At 33.7% G+C, this 23,635-nt stretch overlaps 1 protein-coding gene across 2 annotated transcripts in view; it reads right to left on the bottom strand.

Moving 5' to 3' along the window:
* LOC129751943 (connectin-like) overlaps positions 1 to 23,635 on the bottom strand; it is a 351,988-nt gene that overhangs the window by 35,720 nt on the left and 292,633 nt on the right. The window contains exon 2 of one of the 2 annotated variants that reach the window (XM_055747732.1): positions 4,716 to 4,732. The exons of the other annotated variant lie outside the window; for it this stretch is intronic. The gene's annotated coding sequence lies outside the window, so the exon portion shown is untranslated. The remainder of the gene's footprint in view (positions 1 to 4,715; positions 4,733 to 23,635) is intronic. 2 annotated transcript variants of the gene reach the window in all.

The raw sequence follows: 23,635 nt of genomic DNA, 5'->3' as shown, positions 1-23,635 counted from the left end.
TTTCTAAAAATGTGTTTCAAATTTGATGAGCTTCAAACTTGTTTATATCAATTCGATTTGAAAATCGAATAACTTCGCCTTTTTGCAGTCGATTTCGACATACAAACGCAATTTCAAAACGTGATTTTGTGCCCTTTGCTATAAGTCAATACAGACCAGAAGAACGCGCTGAGATTCAAGTGTTTTACATCGAAAACGATCGTTTAGCTATGAAAACTGTGCGTGCTTACCGTCACAATCATTGTCTCAAAAAATGGTGATTCGAACTGTTCTTCTCATTCTCAGAATTAAACGGTACCACACTTTTTCTGTGAAAACATTTTAAAAGTAAAATTTTCGTCAGCACACCAAAAACGATGAGGAACTTCAAGCTAGTCAACGATCAGAAATAACCAATTTGAAGCCCAAAATTCTGGCCTTTGCTTATCGATTGGGGAAGGTAATTTAACGAATTCGAAATCTGCTTTGGAATAAATGGCATTAAATTTCATGACATAAGCTTGTTTACTTTTGGAAATTGGCTGAAAATTTTCATACATCCTGATAGCGCACTCTGTGTGTTTGCTACGTATTGGAAATTAACTAGCAAGATTTGGAAATTAACCAACAAGATTTAAAAGGCGCAAAATTTACCGTCGGCACTTAAGCGCCATCCACTAAATGTAGATGTGCCAACGGTCATAGATTTAATTAGCCCGGACTCTTACCCCAGGGGGGGACAATTTAAATTTGCGCGAATCTCGTGTTGAAGGTTTGGCAATCTCAAGGGAAAAATAAAGAAATAGCAAAAGCAAAGAAATAGCAAAAGACTCCCCGTTTAGACCGAACCGAATGCGCGGAACAACAGCGTCGGAGATTGCCAGCCTCAACGACTTTTGGGTTTTCCAATACGGCCACACAACTTCCACTTCAACAACGACTACGAGTTTCAAAAAATACGATATTTCGATTTCAACGAGCGACTTTTCCGATCAGCGTCTGGAGTCTAAGAGAGCGACCCCCGGGTCACCAGCTACCAAGAAGGCTTCCCGATTGCCTCCCCCTATGAGGTTGGATTCGGGTTTTTGCCAAGACAATGCTTGTAGATCGCGCCATTTACACAGATCTCTCTGCTGCGTTCGATAAGGTGAACCACGATATTGCAATCGCAAAGCTCGAACGTTTAGGCTTCTGTGGTTCCCTACTGGATTGGTTCCGGAGTTACTTAATGGGACGAAAGTTATTCGTTCGTACTGGTGAATCCTTTTCTAGGCAGTTCGTTGCCTCTTCAGGAGTTCCTCAAGGAAGTCATTTGGGACCGATCATTTTCGTGATCTATTTTAATGATGTACTCTAGCTCCTCGGTGGCTCAAAGTTCGCATATGCCGATGACCTGAAACTTTTTCACACCATAAACGGTCAAGACGACATCAACTTTCTTCAACAGCAATTCACCGCTTTTGCTCACTGGTGCGATATCAATTGCTTGCCCTTGAACCGCAGTAAATGCTCGGTAATATCGTTTACCCGTAGGCGACATCCTCTTCATGCAGAGTACATCCTCGAGACCAAACCATCATCCGCGTGGACCATATCAACGATCTGGGCGTTATTCTTGACCGACGGCTGGAATTCAAAACTCATACGAACTATGTTGTTGACAAAGCTTCTCGAAGCCTTGGATTCTTGTTTCGTATGGCCAAAGATTTCAAAGACGTTTATTGCCTGAAAAGTCTTTATTGTTGCATAGTTCGTTCTATTTTCGAGTACGCATCAGCTGTTTGGTGCCCTTTCTACCAGAATGGAGCTGAAAGAATCGAGGCTATTCAGCAGCGTTTCTTGCGGTACGCTCTACGACACCTAAACTGGCAAGATCCGTTTCGTTTACCAAGCTATGAAAACCGCTGCCGTCTCATAGGCTTAGATACGCTTCAAGAACGCCGAAATGCTACACGTGCTCTAGTTGTAGCGGACCTTCTAACATCTAGAATCGACTGCCCCGAACTGTTGGAGGCCATACCTCTCAGCGTACGACCCCGAGGATTACGAAACCAGAACCTGCAGCTCTACGTACCTATTCGCCTGAACAATTACGGGGCTAACAGCGCTTTCATCGGCATTCTAAAAACTTTTAATCGGTTTCCGAACATTTCGACTTCGACGTCTCAAGGAACGTATTCCGAAGAAAAATTTTAAGTGTAAGAAGTATTGTGTAGTCTTATGTTGATATTATTTTTAATTTGTTAGTTATAGTGTAGTCATTAGGATCAACATGTGATCCGTTGATGTTTTAAACAATAAACAACAAAATATTCAAAGAAATGGATGACCCTCTCTCCACTTTATACATTAGATAAGGGGGCCTCAACCCATCGAAAAAAGATTGCCCATACATATATATGCTCTCATGTAAATTTGGTTCCATTTTCTCGATTAGTAATCGAAATATTAAAAAAATGTAGGAGTGACCCTCTGCCCACTTTTTATCGTTTTAATGAATGGTGGGAGGGGTGTTAAACAACCAGAAAAACACTTCTTGTGCTGGAATACCTTCTCATGCCAAATTTGGTTTCGTTTGTTTCATTAGTTGTCAAGATATGTTATAAAATTTGTATTGGAGCCCTTCTTCAAACCTATCTTCTACCTGGAAAGTGGGGATCAAGATCAAACATTCCGTGTATTTCAATACACTCCCATGGTAAATTCTGTTCCATTTGCTCGATTGTATGATTGTTCTCAAGTCATATTTGGTTCCATATGTTAGATAAGTTCTCGATTTATGCAAAACAATCGCATGTGCCGTCTTCCCTAACTGTATCCCCAATTGAAGGAGAAAGAAGTCTCAAAAAAGGAAATAACCATTTTACGTATCCAAATGCTGTCCCATGCCAAAGTTGATTCCATTTGCTCGATTAGCCCCCCCCCCCCTCTCCTTCCAATCACCCCACTGCACTGAAAGGAGGCAGTTGAACCAAATATTTAAAGAAACATTCCTTGTGCTCAAATTCCTTCCCAAGCCTCCCTCCCCACTTTATATTTCTCTCTGAAAAGAAGGAGGGGTACCAAATATTCATAGAACTATTAATAGTACCCAAACACCCTTCCAAGGCAAATTTGGTTTCATTTGCTCGAAAAGTTTTCAAGTTATGCAATAAAAAAGGTATGAAAGCCCCCCCCCCTCCTTCTTGCTGTAACTCCACTTGAAGTAGGGAGCAATAAACATAGAACCATTTTTCGTATTCCGCTACCCTCCCATACCAAATTTGGTTCCATTAGCTTGATTAGTACTCCAGTTCTGTACAAAATTGTAAGGTTGGCCCTGCCCCCCTTTCTATCTCCCCACTAGAAGGAGGGAGGGGTACTAAATATTTTTAGAAACATTTCTCGTACCCAAGTTCCAACCCATGCTAGGTTTGGTTTGATTTGCTTGAACAGTTCTCGAGTTATGAAGACTTATTACTTTTAAATGGAAGACAGGGGGTCCATTTCAAGAATAGGGAGGGGTCTCAAACTATTATAGGAACCTTTATATGCAATGTTTCACGCAAATCGGTTCAGTAGTTTTCGAGTCTATAGGGAATAGACAGACAGACAGACAGACAGAAATTCATTTTTATATAAATAGATTTAACGAATCATTATAAATTCCAAATTTCAAAGAGCGAAATTTTGAAAAAATAAATCGAAGAATCTTTCTAAAATTTGCGATTTTATAAGGAGTTTAAAAATATTTTTACTATACTCTATATTGTGAGTATAATTCTCGTTCCATAAGATTGCAGCTGCAGCTGATCAAAACTTCACGGGCCACAAATGAGTATTCGCTGGCCAAACGTGGTTATGCAATTTTTGGGAAATAAAACTTTAACGAGTTTTTTGTACATTAAAGTTGTTTGTTATCATAAAACTAAACATTTGTGATTTTCGAAGGTTAAAGTGTATTTAAGCCTCGAAAACGAGATACTTTTAACGGCAAACGTATAGATTGAAGATAAATACATATGCACATAAAGATTAATGAATGTTCCTCATATATATAACTCGAACCAAACTTTGTACATCGTTTACATTTAATTTCTAACTTCGAACATAACTTGATAAACAATAGTTATTTTATATTCATTTTTTAAGGTTCCTTGAAATATAAAAATTAGAGTGCCGAAACATCACCTTTATTTGGAGCTAGGATTCAAGAAACTTTCCAGTTCATTTGAATCAAAGAACAATCTCACAAATTTATATTTGGACTAGTCTAAAATCGCGAGTGGGTGGCAACCATCAGACTATAAGCGGCACAAACCCAATTCTGATGATGGTTCGCTCGACTCGGCTCGGCCAAGGTGAGCGGCTTTCCTGCCCGCTTCGCGCTTTAAACTCCCCAACGATTTGTTAGGGGAATAATTCTATTACAAAAAAGGGACCTACACACAACAACAGTTAAGTAGGTAAATATGAGCACCTGGTAAAAGCGGAGCGCCTCAGTGAAATGTTTCATTCTGGCGCCATCCGGCGACGACGACGTTTTTTTTGCAACGACTATGCCTCTAGAAGGCAAACGCGCCTAGTATTTCTTTTGTGGCACTTTTGTTTCTCAACGGGGAGAAAAAAGGTCTGTTCATCAGCAAAGCTGCAAGAACATTCAACGTGGGGAAAATTGAGATGACATCTTTATACAAAGTTTTATCCGAACGTCTGCTCGCATCGTCATGAAGGTGGCGGGTGGGGATTTGGCTTACCTGATAAATTGAATTATCTGAAAATGAAAATATGAGAACAGAATTAGAAAACTGGGTCATATGGTATAGGAATTTAACTAGAAATAAGTAAATGAACATATTTGAAAAGTTGTAGCGATGTTTTTTTACAGTAAATTTCACCAATTCGACAATAAAATATGTGTTTTCATTAGATCAATAAAAGTTATTTGATTAGGTATTGAAATGAATCACATCAATGTGTGTCAATTGAAATATGAAACCATAAATTTTGACAGCTGTGCACAATATTTCCGTTGAACTATCATACTGCATAAGAGGCAAACATGAACATTTAACAGTCAAAAGTGAAAGGAGAGCCGAAAATCTGTGAAATTATTTCCCACATGCGATTCCTCTTCGAGCACAGTGGACTCCCGCAGCGTCGAAAAAGGTAAACACTAACAGCATGTGGCAGAACAAAATTCGACCGGCAGAACGACCCTTGCAATGCCTTTAATTGGAGAACCGAACAATCGTCGTCGTCAGAATGGATGAATAAAACGGTTCCCTATCGATCGATACCCGTCCGTAGCGGTGCTGTGATGTTGCGAAAAATGCTCACTGGGTGGTGTAATACGTATGTATGTGCGTGTGACGGAGACCCTCCCAGTAGACGTTTTTCCTACCGGCATTGATGATGATGTTGGTGCCACAGTTCCATTTCGATGACCTCTCACGAACAGATGCAGACACCTTGCCATTACCGGCTGTTCGTTCAGGGTTGTTGCAAGGATAATTACGGATATTTCAAACTCTTCACGAAGAAATAACTTTTTAGAGATTTAAGACCACCACCAAAACTTAGAAGGATCCTATAAATTAATTGACAACAAAAAAAACTGTATCAAACTAAAGCATGGATCATTACAAATCTAGACGCATTAAAAAGGGTCTATCTCGGAGCTATGTAAACGAAATAAAAATGTTCTGAGCTCAAATTGTTGGGTTTTTACTGCACGTTCAAGGAAAAATAATAAAAAAAATTATTCCAATGTTGTTTTGATGAAATTTCGTACTTTTCGTCGAGAACCACTCATCTAAGTTTGGACACCCTATTCAATGACCTCAGCGGCCATTTTGTTCCACAATCTCTTCATCTCTGTTGGATCCCGAGTCGTCCTACCATTCTTCTTCATCTTCTGACTAACAATAGCTCAAAATTTTTCGATAGGGCAGAATTGAGAGCAGTTGGGTGGGTTGACGTCCTTTTCGACAAAATCCACCAGTTGGCCCGATACCACTGTAGTACCTCCTCGCTGTAGTGGCAGCTAGCTAAATCTAGCAAAAACTTTACTGGTTCTTTGTGAGATCTAACAAAAGGAAAAAACATTTTTCAGGCACTCCTCCTTGTACATTTCGGAGTCCATGGTCTTGTTTTTCACAAAAAAAACCGGGGTTTTCGGCCGCAGCTCCCAATATCTTGCCAGATCAAACACTTTTCTGCAAAGTTATTGGCAAAAACGAATTTGAACTTGATGGGGACATCACTCCAACCAGTGGCTTTGTAAAACTTTTGGTCAGGAAGCCTCCTTAAATCAGATTTCGCGATTTTTGAAACAGACCACATCTGTGGAACGTGGGTGTCCAAAATTAATTTTCGTCTCGCGGCTTCGATCACGTGTAACTTTTTAAGAACAAAACGAATCGTAATGAAATTTTCTGCACTGATAGAGGAAACATTTCCGAACAAAGTACTCTCAAAAAATTCCAGATCTGACAACTAGGAGCGCTAGGGTATAATAAACAGTGCGTCCAGATTTCTGTTGATCCATGCATTATCAAAAGTAAATACCCTAAACAGGGTAACATTGATCACCGCGGTAGCTTTGATCAATATGGAATTTTTCCACATAATCATCAATAACTAAGTCTAAAGTTAAAATATTTCAAAACTTTTTTCTACGTTTAAAAACCTATAAAATGAGTTTCAAATTAAGAAAAACATGGATTGTTTTTGAAAATTTCAAATGTAAGTAAAATTGTAATTTCAAAACCTTGAAATATCTATTTTTTTTTTCGAAGTCTCGCAAGCAAACACCCTTCCTGATGAAATCAAAGCGTTTAGAAGCAGCAGATTGATTTATGTGAGAGTTCAACTTTTTTCCTTAGTAAATATATAGTTTTGGTATAGTTTTTGTAGTTTTCTGGGTTAAATTTTTAATAATTAAAAAAGGGGACATTTTCCAAGAGTAAACAAATCTAGGTCAAAAGGCTAGAAACCCTATCAAATCAAGTCAAATTAAATAAAAAATTAAGGGGAAAAGTGCGAGGGCCTGGGGAATTGAATGAAGGCAAAATTTCATTTTTTTAGGTAAAATTTTACAAGTAGGGGAGAGTGAGGACACTTGATTCCTGGGGATACTTGATTCCTTAGCTATATCAAGCTATAGCTATAGCTAAGATCAAATGTTCTAGAAAAATGTGCCAAATGGAGCATAACAATAGTACTTAAAGCTTAAAAAATTTTAAGAAAATAATTTTTTGAGTAATTGAACTCTGTTTGAAAGATTTCACAAAATGGGACTTCAAGATCTTTTTTCATCACTTAAAAATGTTCCTAACATGAAAAAATTATAACCAAAATATATGTTCCATTATATCAATCGTTTGAGCTTAATATGAATTTCCTAATACCAAATTTTCAAAGCAATGGAAAACTCTCAACTTTTTTCAGAAAAAGTTTTCTAAAATGTTGATTATGGGTTCAATTGATCCCTTGAGTTAAATTGAATTGACCGTAATCATTGCTGATTACGAGATTACTAATATTTATTCAATAACTTATAACTATCCAACAATTGTCTGGATAAAAGGGCTAATATAATTAATTTTCTCTGAATTATAAAAAAATGCGCCCGTAAATATGCAATGTCTTAAGGGTTGAGAATAAGCTATAGATATTTTTTCTAACAATTATAGATTGTGAAATGAGAACAAACATGACCAAAGTTACACGCTGTCAGAAAATGTATAAGGGTGCGAGTTGCTATTTTTTTCCAAAAAGATATGGTGAAAATAAAATAAGAAAAGGGGATCACTCTACTCTAATGTTAAAAAATTAAGCCCCCTAATTTATGCAGCATCATTGTCTATCTTTCGGTTTTAATTATTGTCTTAACACATTCTGGATCGCGATGTAATTTTTTTGGACCGCGAAGGAACTTAAACCATGAAACACCAAATTTCAGCCCTCTATATCTTAGAATTCACTGGATTCAAAGCTACAAATTTAGTATCTTTGAGCCACTGAAAGTGTTCTGTTCTATTTTGTAGAGTTTCATAAATAAATTTATATCATTTGAGTTTGTTCCGAATTGCCATAGCAACTGATTAACTATCATTTGTAAATATAATGATGGTGTTTCCTTCATGATCAAGATAACTCGTCTAAACCGTCAAAACAGAGGCCGATCAATGTTACCTCAAATCATCAAATTCTAAACAAAGACGAAAACGATTTTTAAATCAGTTTAAGTCTAATAGTCTCATAAATTTCTGCAACTATGTTTTACGTTCATAGGAGTCCAGTACTGGTATTAAAAATATGAAACATGCCACATTCCCCTGAACAGAATAAATAATCGAAACGTATTGAAAAAAGTGATCAATCTTACCTCGTTTTACGGTATTCATAATTATCGAAATGTTTGATTTTTCGTGCACCAGCGTCCGAATTTAAGATGAGAGAAAAGAAAGAGTACTTTGGAATTAGAATATTTTTTTAAAAATTATTAAAATTGAATCAAAATATTAGTCACGAATCTCAGTCAAAAGTTATATTGAATTTTGAATCATGTACTTATACTTATTAGCGAAGAGCTTCTCGAGAATATTATGCTCATTAAAACGTTTTAAGTATATTTCAATATTATTCATTCTCAAAAATTGTTCACGATGCTTTTTAAGATAAATTCTAAAGTATTTTTTTATATTAACCGTTTGAACGTTTTTAACTTATTTTGAATCTCGAATTTTGAAACTTTTCTTCATTTGAACCAAAAAGCAATTTTTTTGAGGAATTCAATTCTGCTGACGAATTTGGCCAGAGACGTGTGAGGGAAGTGTGTTTTTGTCCCTTAATATCAAGAAATGAAAAAAAATAGAATCAAAACATCCAGGAGCTGAATTGCAGAAAAAATCAATATTTTGATAGATTTTGAAGATTTTCAAAGTTTTTAGTGGATTCTTCTTACACAAATGTGTTCTACTTTAGAATCCATACCATGTAATTTTAATAAAAATGCTTACCAGATATTTAATGAAACACGAATAACAATCAAATTAAATTCTATTATGGCTATCCATCACATAATATGTGAAAAGTGAACGAATGAAATAGGCTTTTACACCAAGGTGATAGCTGAAAACATCCTCACCATTGATTTTATTAGTTGTTCAAAGTATATATTCCCATTATCAATTGATGAAAAACCGCGGTATATTGTTCTTTTACGTTGAATTGAAGATTTATTTAATTTAAAAAATCCGATCAAAATGCCATCATCAACTTTGGGACAAATCGCCCTCCTCTCAAGGCGCTGTTTGGTAAGATGTAAACATAACAACGTGTTTTATTCTAAATTTTAGAGAGCAAATTTTCATGAATACAGACCCCGAGCATCCTAAATTGTCATTAAATGACTTATAATTACAACTTTAGACCGGGTTCGAGTAAAAAACGTGCACTGAAAGTCGAAGCGGTTCAGAAAAATTTAGTTGAGACCACTTGTTTTCATATGTAGTTAAAATGGAAAAAAAAATTATTTCACTTTTTTCCGAATTTAATAAAAGAATTTATTTTTTTTACTGTGAATATTGTGTTGTTTTTGAGTCGTTTTGATCCAATTTTTGGAGAATCATTTTCCTACACTGGGGCGTTCAACATTCAATGATTTAAAGGTTGCTTTGAAAAACGTTTGTAAAAAAATCGAATATTTACATAGTTTTTGAATTAAAAAGTAATTTTATTAATAGAGTTTTATTAGCAGATAGAAATTCGAAGCACATGTTACAATGTATTCGGGTGTTCAGCTTATGTATTCCACATACTCGGTCGTTTCCCTTAGCAAAGCAATACTCTTCAAATATAAAATCTCACTTTTGCAAAAAATAAAGCATTTTTTGATCAAAAAACTTCAAAACATGTTAATGCTTGTACAAAATGGCTGATCAAGTCAAATATGACCAGAATGTTCAGATATGTATTGTCAAGAACTTCGCTTATTTTCTAGGGTTTACGGATAAAAAACCTCTAGAGGTTGGTATCAAAATTCTTGGCTGGCTCTTCCATATTACAGAATTTTTTTGAAATCATAATTTTGCTTTATCAACATCGATAAATACCAGCTAACTAGCTTTTACGTGAAGTTAATTAGGCTATAAGGATTTCTTAATTGTTTATCTCTAAATGAATTCATCAGCGTGTGGATGTTTTCCTAGTTAACATTATACAATTTGATAGTTAGTCTCGAATATTACTGATGCTTGGCTTCAGCTTGCTTCATTTGGAAATGGAACACTTTCATTTGGTTAAAGCTACATAAGTGAACTTTTGATCGTACATGCGAAATTTTGACAGCGTTGTGTTGCCTGTGAAAATATTATCTTGCCATATTTTTTTATTTAACATCGCAAAAATAATTGTTCACCCTTTTCTTAAAAATCCGTCATTATGATATGGAGAGCTGACAAAACCGTTGTAAATACCGAAAAAAAAAGCTTGTTCAGTAAAAAAGTTTGTAAACACTGTCAATAATGACTACAAATTTAAAACCAAGTATTAGAAAGAAGAACATGACCGGGAAGATACGACAGTTAAATTCTGTATTATCCCTGCTTCTGGTAACCAGGAGGTTGCCGAATAAAATTTTGTGCTGTGATCAATATTAATCAATATTTTCTGTGATTTTACCCAAAAATTCTATGACGATGATCTGGGATGCTTTTTCTATTAATTTTATTCAAAAGTCATGTAATATTGCGTCTTTTTTAACATTTAACTTAAGAAAAACCAATGAACATTACCAATTTTATCATATTTATCCAATTCAAAAATAATAATCGATTTTTGAATTGAAAAATTTTGAAAAAACGTCTAAAATTTGAAAATTCTGTGATATTTGTGACTATTTCTTAAATTCTGTGTTCTGTGATGGAAAATTACTCAAAATTCTGTGAAACTTTAGATTTTTCTGTGATTTCGGCAACCTTGGTCAATGTCCCTAGCAAAAAAAAGTATGTTTTTGCAGGTGATTTTAGAAAAAATATCATGATTTTGCATGACTCTACCACTGTAAAAAAATATCGTTGAGAAAAATTTGGATTTTGATGTTTTCAAAGGCCCTAAAAACAGTAACCTTGTTTGAAAATCTTAACAAATCTGTTTTACTTTATTTTTGAATCTTTTGATGCTTCTACTATGTTTTTGTCAGATTTTGTCTGCTTACATTCCGGTAAAAATGTGTCTAAGTGGGGCAAAAATAATTAAGTTTTTATAAATTCGAATTAGCTGATTCCACCAAATTGTTTCCAGTACACTGCAGTGTCTGTAAAAAAGAAGAATTGAGTAGCTAAAATGAAAAAAGTATGACGTTACAAGATCAAAAATTAAATGAAATACTACTGAAAAAATCTTAAAAATATAATAACTGAAAAAAGTGCGAGTCGATCGATGTGGCATTCTAGGAAATGTACCATTCTGCGGAGGAAAATGTCATATTCCAGGAAATGTTCCATTCTGGTAAAAAAAAGTTCCGAAAAACGGTCTATTTTGGGGTAAACCATTTGTGGTAAATTGTGTATTCTAGGAAAAAAAAATCCTGAGAATTGTTCATTCTGGGGTTTGATTTCGGGTATTTGCCATTCCAGAGAGAAATCATTCTGTGTAAATGTTTTTGGGCTTTTCAAAAACAACCGACGAGAGACCCATACTTGAAGAATATCTTTTTGTATCGCACATCTGGTTGAAAATATCGACTTAAAAACATGAAAAACATTTGAAATGAAAAAGAAGAAGGAAGCGGAAACTTTCGCTTTTGTTTTTCTCTTAACAACTTGACAGAATATTTGACCCGCTAGAACTCAGATTTTTTATCGCTGGAAATTTCACAGAATCTTAGTTTTATGATTTCATAAAAGGTTTGTTCTACGAAAATCTTCACAGATGAGAACAATTATTTGATAATTTTTCTGAAATTGCATAAACCCTTTTGGCAAGGAAACTTGACTTTCAGTACTTTTTCAGTTGTAGTTTTTAAACACTCTATTTAACAAAATTTGGAAACATTTATACTGAATCATGGTTATTTCTTTTTTGAAGATGAAATTATTTTATTCAAATTGGAACACAAATCACTGAGACTTTTATGAAAAGTTAGTATTGTGCATATTTTTCGAATTGATGTTGTACTTTCTCAACCCTGCCTTTAGACGGGTAGTATGCTTCAGGATTTTTCTTTTCTTTTAAAATCAATACAGAATGGTGGTTACTTTTCAACCTAACTGCCAATCATTTTGGTTGATCGAAATAGCCAGAAACAAGAATTTGTGAGACTATCGATCATTTTTCTCCATTTTTCGATTTTTTTTTTTTGAAAAATAGTTCAATTTGCAGCTTTCTAATGTTTTAAAGTTTCTCTCAACTGTAGCTTTTCATAACTACATGTCAAACAGTTTTCAGTCATAAGGATTGATAGATTACCATATTTTCAATTATTTAGCGAAAGAAAAATGAAAAACCAACTTTTCTCAGTGATTTCATGACAAATAGCAAAGAATTAAAATTGCTTGACGCATATAAAATACTTTATCTAGCTATACCTGGTTTATAATTACTGCGAAAATTTCACGTAAGGAAATATAATTTAAAGTTCTCATTCCTCTAATTTTGAATTTTTTGTGATTTTTGGTCAAAATTTACCCTCAGTGAGTTGCATTCAAATAACTGATCAAACGGTTAACTCAAACTTATCACAAATTTTTTCCATCTGAAAAACTGAGCACTATCCAGAAAAACTTGAGCTTAAACCAAGCATTCTTGGATGAGCAGTTCAAGAAAGATATGAAAGATAATAATATAAAATTTTTATTTTTGTCCAAACATTTGCAGCGTTGTAACCGTAAAATATTCTTTTTGTTTTTTGTTTATTTTAAATATAGAAAGTCTTCACAAAATCCTGTGTACAGTTCAATTTGAGTTTTGTTTATTGAATTGGATAATTACTTTTAAAACCTGATTAGTGTTCCAGAAAATATCGCTTCTGATTCGAAAGGAAGACGACAATTTGAGCAAACATAATTATCGAAATCTTCATAATTTTTAGAAACATTGAACACAGCCAACAAAATTGCTAAAAAGTTTCAGATATAAAAAGCTTCAACTCCCGAGTCGAAACGGGAAGCAACAAAGTTAATTGGAAGATAATCAAGTTAAAAGAGAACAATCAAAAGTTGACTACCTTCATTGAGCTTGATAAAAACTTTAAAGTTGTGTAGTATAAGGTACTTTTAAATTCTGACTTAGCCTAATGAAGATATATTTCATGTTTATATAATGCTTTATGAATAAATCAAATAAGTATAAAGATACAATTTTTTTTGGAATATTCAAGATGCAATGTATTTGTTAAGAAATAGGTGGTTTTTTTATACAAGAAAGCTCGCTGAATTTGAAAAAAAAAACAAATAGCCCTTTTCAAATTAGTTTTTAGGTTTCAAAATTAAAGTTCACTTATAAAAATGGTTGCAAAAATTCACGCAAACATATTGCAAAACAGCTTTCAACCGATAATTTATTTAAAAGTTTATCTCCACATTGACGTTTTTTTTCAAAAGTACAAACATTTGGACAGAAGCGCACAGTTGTCAAAAAATGACACAATGTACTAGAATGTCCGTATACTTCACAATGTTCAAACTACAACTTCTTCAAAGTTCGGAAATAAAATTTCAGGTTTACGATTTCTTATTTTAGTTTTCAATTTTATCTTAATTTGTAAATCTGAAAACTGGTCATTTTTCTGAACCTTTATATTAACCTTAAAGCCCAAATATTCGTGTAAGATAACTTCGCTTATGATTTAATCTTATCTTCTTATCTAAAATTTCTTATTTTATTCTTTTCACACGATTTTGCGTAACTGTCAAAATTAGATTGTAATCCTACTTTCACCCCTAGTCAATTGCCGTTTTCGAAACCTGGTCATCTCGAACCTGATTTTGTTGAAAAAAAAACTGCCCCAGAAATTCCCAAACGTTTCTCCTAACATATGAGATTAATTTTTCAAACAACCCAGCTTGGTGCTCTGCTCAATCAAACCCTCTATCTTTTGGTCTTCCAGCAAACCTGAAACACGTTCCGGTTCTCTGCCAGTCTGTGGCGCCATTGATGCCCCGGATGCCTCATTGTTGCCGAATTTGATTCTTTTTATTAAATCGTTAGTTACTTTCATCTCCGAATGGCACCCCACGTATCAACATCATCAGCCAAGCCAAAGGCCCCGAGTTAGACACATTTCAGGTCATCAATTCAGGCTCATTTCCCGGGACCAGAGAACGGGCAGCAACCTTTTGGCTCTCCTCTACGGTGATTCCGGGCCAGAAACGAAGAAAAATATCCGATCGTTCATTACCTATTCCATTATGTGCTTCTACCTACCTACGGGGGTAATTTTTGAAAAGATCCTTCATTCATTCCTGGCCAGAATCCGAAAATTTTCGAAGGGTATCCGATGCAGTTTTTCCTCCCATTGTTGTTCTTCTGGCAAATATTGAATTTGCCATGAATCCCTCAACAACCCCGTCCCGTTCGATTTTGATCCCTTCTTCAAGAAGAAGTCGATTGAACTGGATTCGTTTCCAATTTCTATGACCGCTCGTTACCGTATCAAATTCGAGCTAGGATGTAGTGTATTGTGTAAGTGGTTGGATTTTTGATGCGTTTCAATTCTGCCAGAATTCTAAATGCAGTTTGCACCTAGGGCTCCAGATTTCAGGAAGTGGTAGCTTTCAGAACGATGTGGTATCGTATTGAAGTCATAAAAAAATTATGCCATCAGGAGAGGAACATTGATTTGAATGGTTTTCGATACGGAAGTTTTTTAGGGCTAAATATTACGTGCAGTGATTGCTCTCTATCTTCTTTAGGAGTTTAGACGTTCGGTAAATGACAAACTGATGGAGAGTAACTAATAACCCATAAACAAATGTATCGATGAAACATGTTACTGCATAGGAAAAACGAATTTCACTTGAATTTTCCATCTGAGTTAGGGGCTACATTACCCAAACTGATCAAACTTGAAATTTTATGACTTTTCCTGGAATGAAAAGTTCTCATTTTTAGTGTTTAAAAAAAAAATTACAGGATAACCTCAGCAAAAAAATTTTTTTCTTTCTGGGCTGGAGTCATAATGACTTGAATTAGAGTTTTGGATTCAAAATAAGAACATCTTAACAAATACGTCGAGTCATACAATTTTAAAGTTGTTTAAATATTTGATGGGCCAAAACTTGCAATTATAAAATTATTCATGTTTTACCGTGTAAAGAAGACACAATTTTGAAACTTGTGCTATGGATGGCTTTCAATTAGAATCTGGATGGGTTAAACCAAAATAACTTCAGATATCGATTTTTTTTTATTTCTATAATATCCTGAATCGTAAAAAGTTTATAAACACTTTATTGATCATAGGTCGAGTTACTTGGGTGACGGTTCAGCGAACGTATAATGGGTACAACCACAAAATAAATTCAGAATAAAAAAAATTTAAACTTGACATTGTTCTTTCTACCCAAGTTACCATTAGGCCGTTAAAAACGGGCCTTAGTCAGCCTTATAGTCGAATATAGAACAACTTAACAAAGGCTGAAAGCTCTATATTCGACTTTAGGGCTGCCCAAAGGCCACTTTGGCTTGTCAAATATTTTTCCAGTGGGTACAACTCACATGTCAAAACACAAAAAAAAAAAATAAAAAAGTTGTTATGTTTTTGTCCTTTTTTCCCATATGCTTTCTTTATCTCTTTCATCCCTTCTTTCCCATGCAGCTAATTTTTTTTTTCGAATGGAATATTGCTCTAGGCACAGGAATCGAACTCTTGTCTTGGCAGTTGCCAGTATTTATAAGAACCTCTGCTCTTTGGTCTAACCCAGCAATGTTGTCAACCTGGGAAAAATAGTCGTATTTGAATTGAAATGCTCTACCGGTGCCCTGAACTGACATTATTCTATCAGTTTCATCGTACAATATGAGAAATTCAATTTCGTATAGATTAAGCTTGCCAGATTGCCCGGTTTTATCCGGGTTTGCCCGGATATTTGATGCAAAATTTCGATGAAGTCCGGTCCGGCCCGGTTGCCCGGATATCGTGAAAAAAGTCCGGATATTGCCCGGATTTTTTCACAATTTTCACAAAGAAACTAAAAAAAATCAAAGTTTTTGAGTAAGTTTCAGCAAAATCGATTAACGGTATGGAAATTTTCAACGGTTGTTTCAAATAATTTCGCTGATTTACTTTTATATACCTTTAAATATTTAAGTGCTCCAAAAAGTTTTTGGAAATCTGCAATTACATTACTAAAATATTAATTTCAATTTTTTTTGCATTTTTTCTTTGCTTTTATGTATAATTACACCTAAATTTTGCCCGGTTTTTGCCCAGTTTTTGGATTTGAAAAATTAAAATCCATGCCCGGATTTTGCCAGGTTTTTTTGAAAAAATGCCCGGAATTGCTAGGCCCGGATGGGGGTGGAAAAAATTCTGGCAACCTTAGTATAGATATATCAAAGAAAAAAAACTTCAAGAAAATTTTTTGATTTATTTTTATAAACTCATCATTTTTCAACACAATAATTTTTCGTTTCCAGAATACACTATTTCTTTACTTGCCTAATAAAAAAAATCACATCTGCACTGGCAGCAGAAAATATTTATTTTCATAGGGAAACTTATTTAGAAAATTTTGTTTGTGTCCTCACTCCTATATGTTAAATCGGGCTGCATTTTTCGGCAAAAGAGTCCTAGGCACAGTGCGGGTTTCTTCCGGGCTTTCATAACTGCATCACTTAAAAAAAATTTTAAAAGCTTCTTCCACTTTTCCTGAATAGTGACGTAGGCGATAGCTTCGCGGTCCTCAGTGATCTTCGACAGCTTCCGGGAGGTCCACCGTTGCCTTTTGGCAGTAGGAAATTCTTCTCAATAGAAGGGTACGTTGAAGATCGTTTATTTTTATTTATGTTGACTTTTGTTTTTCTTTTTTTTTGGGAAATGACACTCACAAAGCCGGTTAAAGGCACTAGCATTTACTATCTAAGCTCATATAGAGCTTAGTTGAAGTTTGAATGTCACAGGGCCAATTAGCATTTGTGAACGTTTTTTACGGCTAAAAGGCACTGTAATGCTGATATACTTCCCATATGCGGCCAATAACAGTACTTAATGGTTTGTTGGATAGTGGTTCGCGAATCGATAAAATGATTTAAAAGTTTAAAAAAAAATTGGATTTTATTTAGTTCTAGACTGCTCCAAACCCATCCACAATAGCAATCCTTTACAATAATTTGAAAATTTTGTCTTATTCACACAGGAAAACTTGAACAACTTTGAAACAATTTGTTATAACACTCTCTTCTGCAAAGTTGCCCTCCATAACATTGCTCATATTTTGAGTTCGATGTTGGTTTAAAATCTTTATAGAAAGAACACTTTTTTGTTGATAGAATATTTTTTTTACAATAAAGTATTGCAGAATTAACAAAGTCATAGATACAAATAAAGAATCCAAACAGTCCAGACAAATTTTTAGTCTAAACTTTCATTTTTTTTATATGAGAGACACATATATGAAACATTTTCAAGATCTGAGAAATTCATCCGAAAAAATGGCGAAAAATTGCTTTTTTAAAAAATGTACCAATGCAACCTGTAAACATCGTATTTGTGAGTCGCCGCCGTTTGATTCTAACACCCCAGGTTATCATTTGAAAGTTGAGCCCCCAGAATCACAGAAAAAGTTCAATTTTGGACCTCCCCAATAAATATCTGTCATCAGAAGCCTTCAAACATTTTTGATTATGATTTGAGTTATCTTTAGAAGTCGACCTCCTAATCTAAGTGTCGTTGAAAAACGTGTATTTAGCAACAAATATAACTAACTTTTCTTGAAAAATAACTATGATATATAATGTACAATTTTCCAAATTAAAATTAATTTTCAACACTTTTCATCTTCTTCCAAGCTTCTGTCCATCTCTCATCTTCAATTCTTGAAATATTCCTTTTCTATTAGGAATTCTATTAGGTGGATGAAAGGGGGCTTTCTTACAATTTTCAGCCCAACTGGAAAGCTGATCGAGCAAATGGTACCAAATTAGTCAAATAAGGGTTTTTGAAAACTAAAAATGTTTCTATGATAAATTGGGGCACCCCTTCATTTTAGCGGATGATATTAACCCTTTCCTTCCCACGAGGTTTTTCACGTTTTGAAAATAGAAATATTGATTTACAGCTAAAGTTCTAGAACAAAAGATGCATAATTTAAGCCTACTTTAATGATCCATTTGATAAATTTGGGTTTTGAGGTGGATCATATGTGCTCCATTGGGAAGATAACAACACATAGGGTGCAAATGAAAAACAGGAAATAATTGCAAAAAAACATGGAATTTCATCACTTCATTGATCACAAACTAAAACGATCCTATTTGATGAAAAACTTCTTTGGTATACACATCCCTCGAAAGTCTATTTATTGAAATATTTGAAATTTCCATTTTTGCCTTGAACAATTGGCCGCCATGACACTTTGCGCAAGGGAAACAAAACATGCCGTTTTTCGAGAAAACCTCGAACTTTTACAAATATGTTGAGACATGTGGTCATTTAAGCAGATGAAATAACTATCCTGAAGCCATTTTTTTTGTTGACGAAATGATTTTCTTGAGTATTACTAAGAAGCTTTACAAGAAGAAAAGTATGTTTTGTTCCCAGTGTATCACCAGTGATCCACTTTACTTACTCAAAAATTTATATGTTTTAGTTGAAATCTAAGTAAACCATCATTTGATTCTGCTTGCATAAGCAACCTTCTGCACGTCAGTATTAATTATAAAAACTTGTCAAGTTATTGAGCAACAAATGATGACTTGATTTAAATTCGAAAAAAAACCGACTTTTTTGCAGCTTTTGATCTGCCAAGCAAAACCTAGCAAACCGATTTTCTTCAAATTTTGTGCAATGTTTCTTCACTCATATCTACACATTCGGTGAAAAAATGGTGTTGATCCAAAGCGCCCAGTTCAAATGCGAGCTGTGCAAAGTTGTGGATCACCTGTGCTACCATGGGAAGGAAAGGGTTAAGGGAGCACCCCATTCACCTTCATGTAATTTTTTTTTTGTATCCAAGAACTAACCAAGAAAAAGGGAACCGAATTATGTAAAGGATAATATTTTAATACATGAAACATTTCTTTGGTTTTTTGAAACCATTTCTTGCAAGCAGTAACAGGATGGGATTGGGAATATAGGAAGGAAGGAGGGCCAACCTTAAAATTTATTTTAAAATGGACACAATTTGACATGAGAAATAATGTTGGTATGGTTCTATGATTATTTGAGACACCACCCTCCAGATGAATAGGAATGGTACAATATAATTTTGTTATCATATGTTATGATAACAAAATTCTTAATTTATGCTAACAGAACCAGCACATTTTTTTCGATTGTTATACGCCTTGCAAGGAAGGAAAGGAGAAGGATCCAAAAAAAAAATTGTTGTAAACCTTGAAAACTTATCAACCAATGGAACTGATTTTTATATGAAAGGGTAGTTGGGTACAGAAAAATGGGTATGATTATTAGAGACCCCAGCAGGGTGGGGATTGGGAAGGGAATGGGGGCTCCCTTACCAGTTATGTTTGGCATAAATCGAGAACATATCAGGCAAAAAGGACCATATTTTATCATATAGGTTGTTTGTGTACCATAAATTTGAGATTATTCTTCTTCAGAACGGAGTCAGGAAGAAAGAGGCATTCATAATAATATTTATACTTGATTTGAAAGAATTCGAAAACTCATTCAATTGGGGCCAAGTGCGGCATGTGTTAATTTTCAGACACCTCAAAAGTTTCTATGGTCGTATAAACCTTGGAAGCGGGAGAAAATGAGCAATTTACATCAATTAAATAATTTCCAGATGATTTCCAGAATTTAAGATCTCGAGAACAAATGAACCAAGTTTCAGAAAATAAGTTTAAGTCTTCTTTTCAAGGTGTTCCTGAAGCACCAGAAAACGAACTATCATTAAAATTTTGAATAAAAAAAAATTTAGAGCTTCAGACAAAAGAAAAAGTGCACAGAAATAGAATACAGCAATCCGAGTTCTAAAATAATTTTCAGATCAAACCATCAACAATCTATTATTAAAATTTTTTAAGCAAAATGATAATAATTGGCAATTTGTAATCATCTGTTTTTTCAGGAGATTTTTCGGCTTAAGGTCTTGTTTTTAGCAAAAAATGATGTACCGTAAACTGGGGGATCTTTGATCAGCGGGTTAACTTTGATCAACATGAAATTCTTGCAGATAATCATCATAAACTATGTAAAATGTTAAAATATCTGAAAACTATTTGCTACGTTTAAAAGCCTAGAAATTGAGTTACAAATACGCTAAATTTGGTTTAAATTAGAAGATTTAAGATATTACTTAAATTAAAATGTAACTTTAATGTCTTCATAATATCTGAATTTTTTTGATATTGAAAAAAAAACGGTGATTTTCCATGAAAAAGCCCGTTTAAAAAAAATGGCTAAAACCCTATAAAATAGTTCAATTTGAATAAAAAAAAAGAACATGAGAACAGTGTGAGGACCTAGGGAATTGCATGATGGTAAAATTTCATTTGTTTTTGTGGCCAAAAAAAAATTAAGAAATATTTATAACTTTTACCCCTAGATATATGCAGAAACATTGTCCTTCTTTTGATTATAAATGTTTTTGAAAAAAAAACCTTGAAAAAATCAGTTTGGTCCTAACAAAAATTATTGTTATTAATGTTTATGTCTTCTGTGCTGAATGGCACTATAAAAGTAAGTTTGAAGATGATGAGGTACGTAAAAATCATAGTGATTAAAGTTTTTAACTTTTTTAACTTCAGAGAACTTTCAAAACACAATTGATTGATGAATGATTTAAATTTTGATAAAAAAAAAGAGAATACTTAATTCGATTTCAAGTGATATAAGTCAAAAAACAATGCGCTTTTGTGAAGTTCACATTACTAACTTTTTTATTTATAACTAAACATGTTCAATTCATCACTAAAGGCGTAAATGATTCACAGAAAACTGACAAAATTTTCAAAAAAAAATTCGAAATGTTGCTTATTTTTGAAAACTTTTCATAGATTAATTAAAATATCATGATAGATTTAAAAATGAATATTTAAAATGATAGAAATAAAAGAAACGTTTAAAAATTTTAAAGTACAAATTTCACACATTAAAATTTCAAGCTCTTAAAATTTTGTCACCTGTGATGGATAAAAGGTACATAAATATTTTTGTTAGAGAAAAAGATTTAGATTTTTCAAAAAAAATTAATTGTAGAACAAAGACATTCTTGTTAAAATAATAAATTAAAATTCAAATAGAAGGGCTTTAAAACTTCGTCCATGTTTTTCAAACATTTATAAAAAATTTAAAAATGAAAAAGATATGTTTTTTAACATTTGAGAAAAAAAAGTGTTTTAAAATTTAGTTATAACATTTTGTTGATACTGAGGTAAACAAAATTTTTGTTGCTTATATTCTAATGACATTGATGAAACAAAAAACCTACATAAAAAACAAAAACTGTTACTGAATTTGTTTTTTATCCTTTTAATCAAATAATAATTTTCAAGCTTAGACATTCTTATGTCAGAGATATAATGATATTAAAAAGTTAAATGCTACAAGTGTTAGATTGTTGAAAATCTATCACATATCATATTTTTTGACATTACTAATAAAAGTTCAAAAAAGGCTTAAATTCATTTAACAAATTTGTTGAACAAAAGTCATCGCTTTAAATAACATCAAAATTTCAATTTGATTTTAAACTAATTGAAAAATTCGTCTAAATTCTCATATTTTACAGAATCGCGAAAAAAAAACAAGACTTCTACAGCTTTTTTTACAGTAGTCAAAATTACTTGTGGATCTTTAGAAAGTGGAACACCAAAACCATTTTTTGTTTATAATAATTAAATAATATTACAGTTTGCCAAAAAAGTGACAACAGGAGTCACAAAATACAAGTAAGGCTGATACTGGTTTTTTTTAAAGAATGTTGCAATTCAACAAAAAGTGTGTAATGGATGTTTTGTTACAATTGTTTTTTTCTTCTTCTGTTGGTTCGTTGGTAGTAGTTGCCTGTCTCGTGGTTACCAGCTTGTTGATGTATTAATTAAGTTTTTGATAATTTTCTTCAATAATCTATTAGAAGGTTGCCAGAATTTTTCCAACACGTACCCGGGTCGGACAAATCCGGGTATTTCATCAAAATACCTGGCAAAATCCGGCCAATCGGTTTCAAAACTGTCTATCAAAAATCTGGGCAATAACCCGGCAATGTTTGTCAAAACCCAGGAATTAATTATCAAAAATTACAAAAAAAAAAAATCATGAAAAAGAAATTTTTCCATAAAAACTAATCTTCTTTTTATAAAAATAACTCAAAATGTTTCGTTCCGGACGCATACATTAAAAAATTACGACACAGTTTGTTTTGTTTTGTTTGATTTGGTATAAAAAGTGAATAAATCCGGGCAACAGGGCTGGACTGGGTGTTTTTCCCAAATGTTGTATTAAATATCTGGACAAATCCGGATAAAACTGGGCAACCTCCCAGCAAATAAGAAATTGTGTCATAAATGATAACTTTAGTCGTTTAAGATGTAATTCTGACTGCATAGTAAAAAGATCATATAAAATGTCGTTCGAAGTCAGTTGAAATCGAATATGATAGAAGCCCGCCATGTGTATAAATTTAGAAGTAGTTTTGCTCCCACTCGGGGTTCAAATGAGAAATGTAACGTTCTCTCTGCTAGCAACAATGAAGGTTATGAGAGCAAAATCTTGCGCTTCCTTGCGTTCTTCCGATATGATCGAAAAAAGTGTCGAATAACACCCAATTGGTGTAGTTTTCGTCGTTTTAGAAAAAAAAAAATGAATTTTATGTATGTTATATTGCCTCCACTTTGGTAGGTAAATGCTGTTTTTTCCACTTTCAAACGATCATTCTATAATGCATATCTATGGAACGTATATCAAAATAGCATAGTTTGCTGGGCTGGCAACCTTAATCATAAATCAAACGACCGTTTCAAAACTGGTGTTTTGGAGACATCTAACGACGTAGCCACGAATTAAAAATTGCTTCAAAACGATCGTTGGGGATTTTGCACATCTTTCATGAGTTGCCAGCTTGTATGCCTGTTCTCTTTGGAAGTTTTGTAAACCAGACCAGACTGTACGTTTCCAAACATTGCATTGAACAAGCTTTGGTAAGCTCCAATAAAAATTTAACAATATCTCGATACGACACTTCTGGAAACTATCAAAACCAATTTTCAGTTCCCGGAATAAAATTACAATATTTTCTCAAACTCTAACGACAGCTGTCAATCAGACTAAAATTGTTTACCTTTTGCTTAAAGAACTTTCAATTCTAGAGCAAACCGTCATCTTATTTTCTAACCATGAAAAGCCATTAAAATGGCAAAGACCTCACCGTGTCGTCGTCGTCTGTCGGTCTGCTCCAAAGCCGTAATGAGATCATCATTTGCTCTACCGGGAAAAAGGCCAAGCATGACGAGCATGGGAGGGTGGAAAATTTGAATTTTCAAT

The sequence above is a fragment of the Uranotaenia lowii genome, chromosome 3 (genome assembly GCF_029784155.1).
Source record: "Uranotaenia lowii strain MFRU-FL chromosome 3, ASM2978415v1, whole genome shotgun sequence".
Taxonomy (NCBI): domain Eukaryota; kingdom Metazoa; phylum Arthropoda; class Insecta; order Diptera; family Culicidae; genus Uranotaenia; species Uranotaenia lowii.
This window is presented reverse-complemented; position numbering and strand designations above follow the sequence as displayed.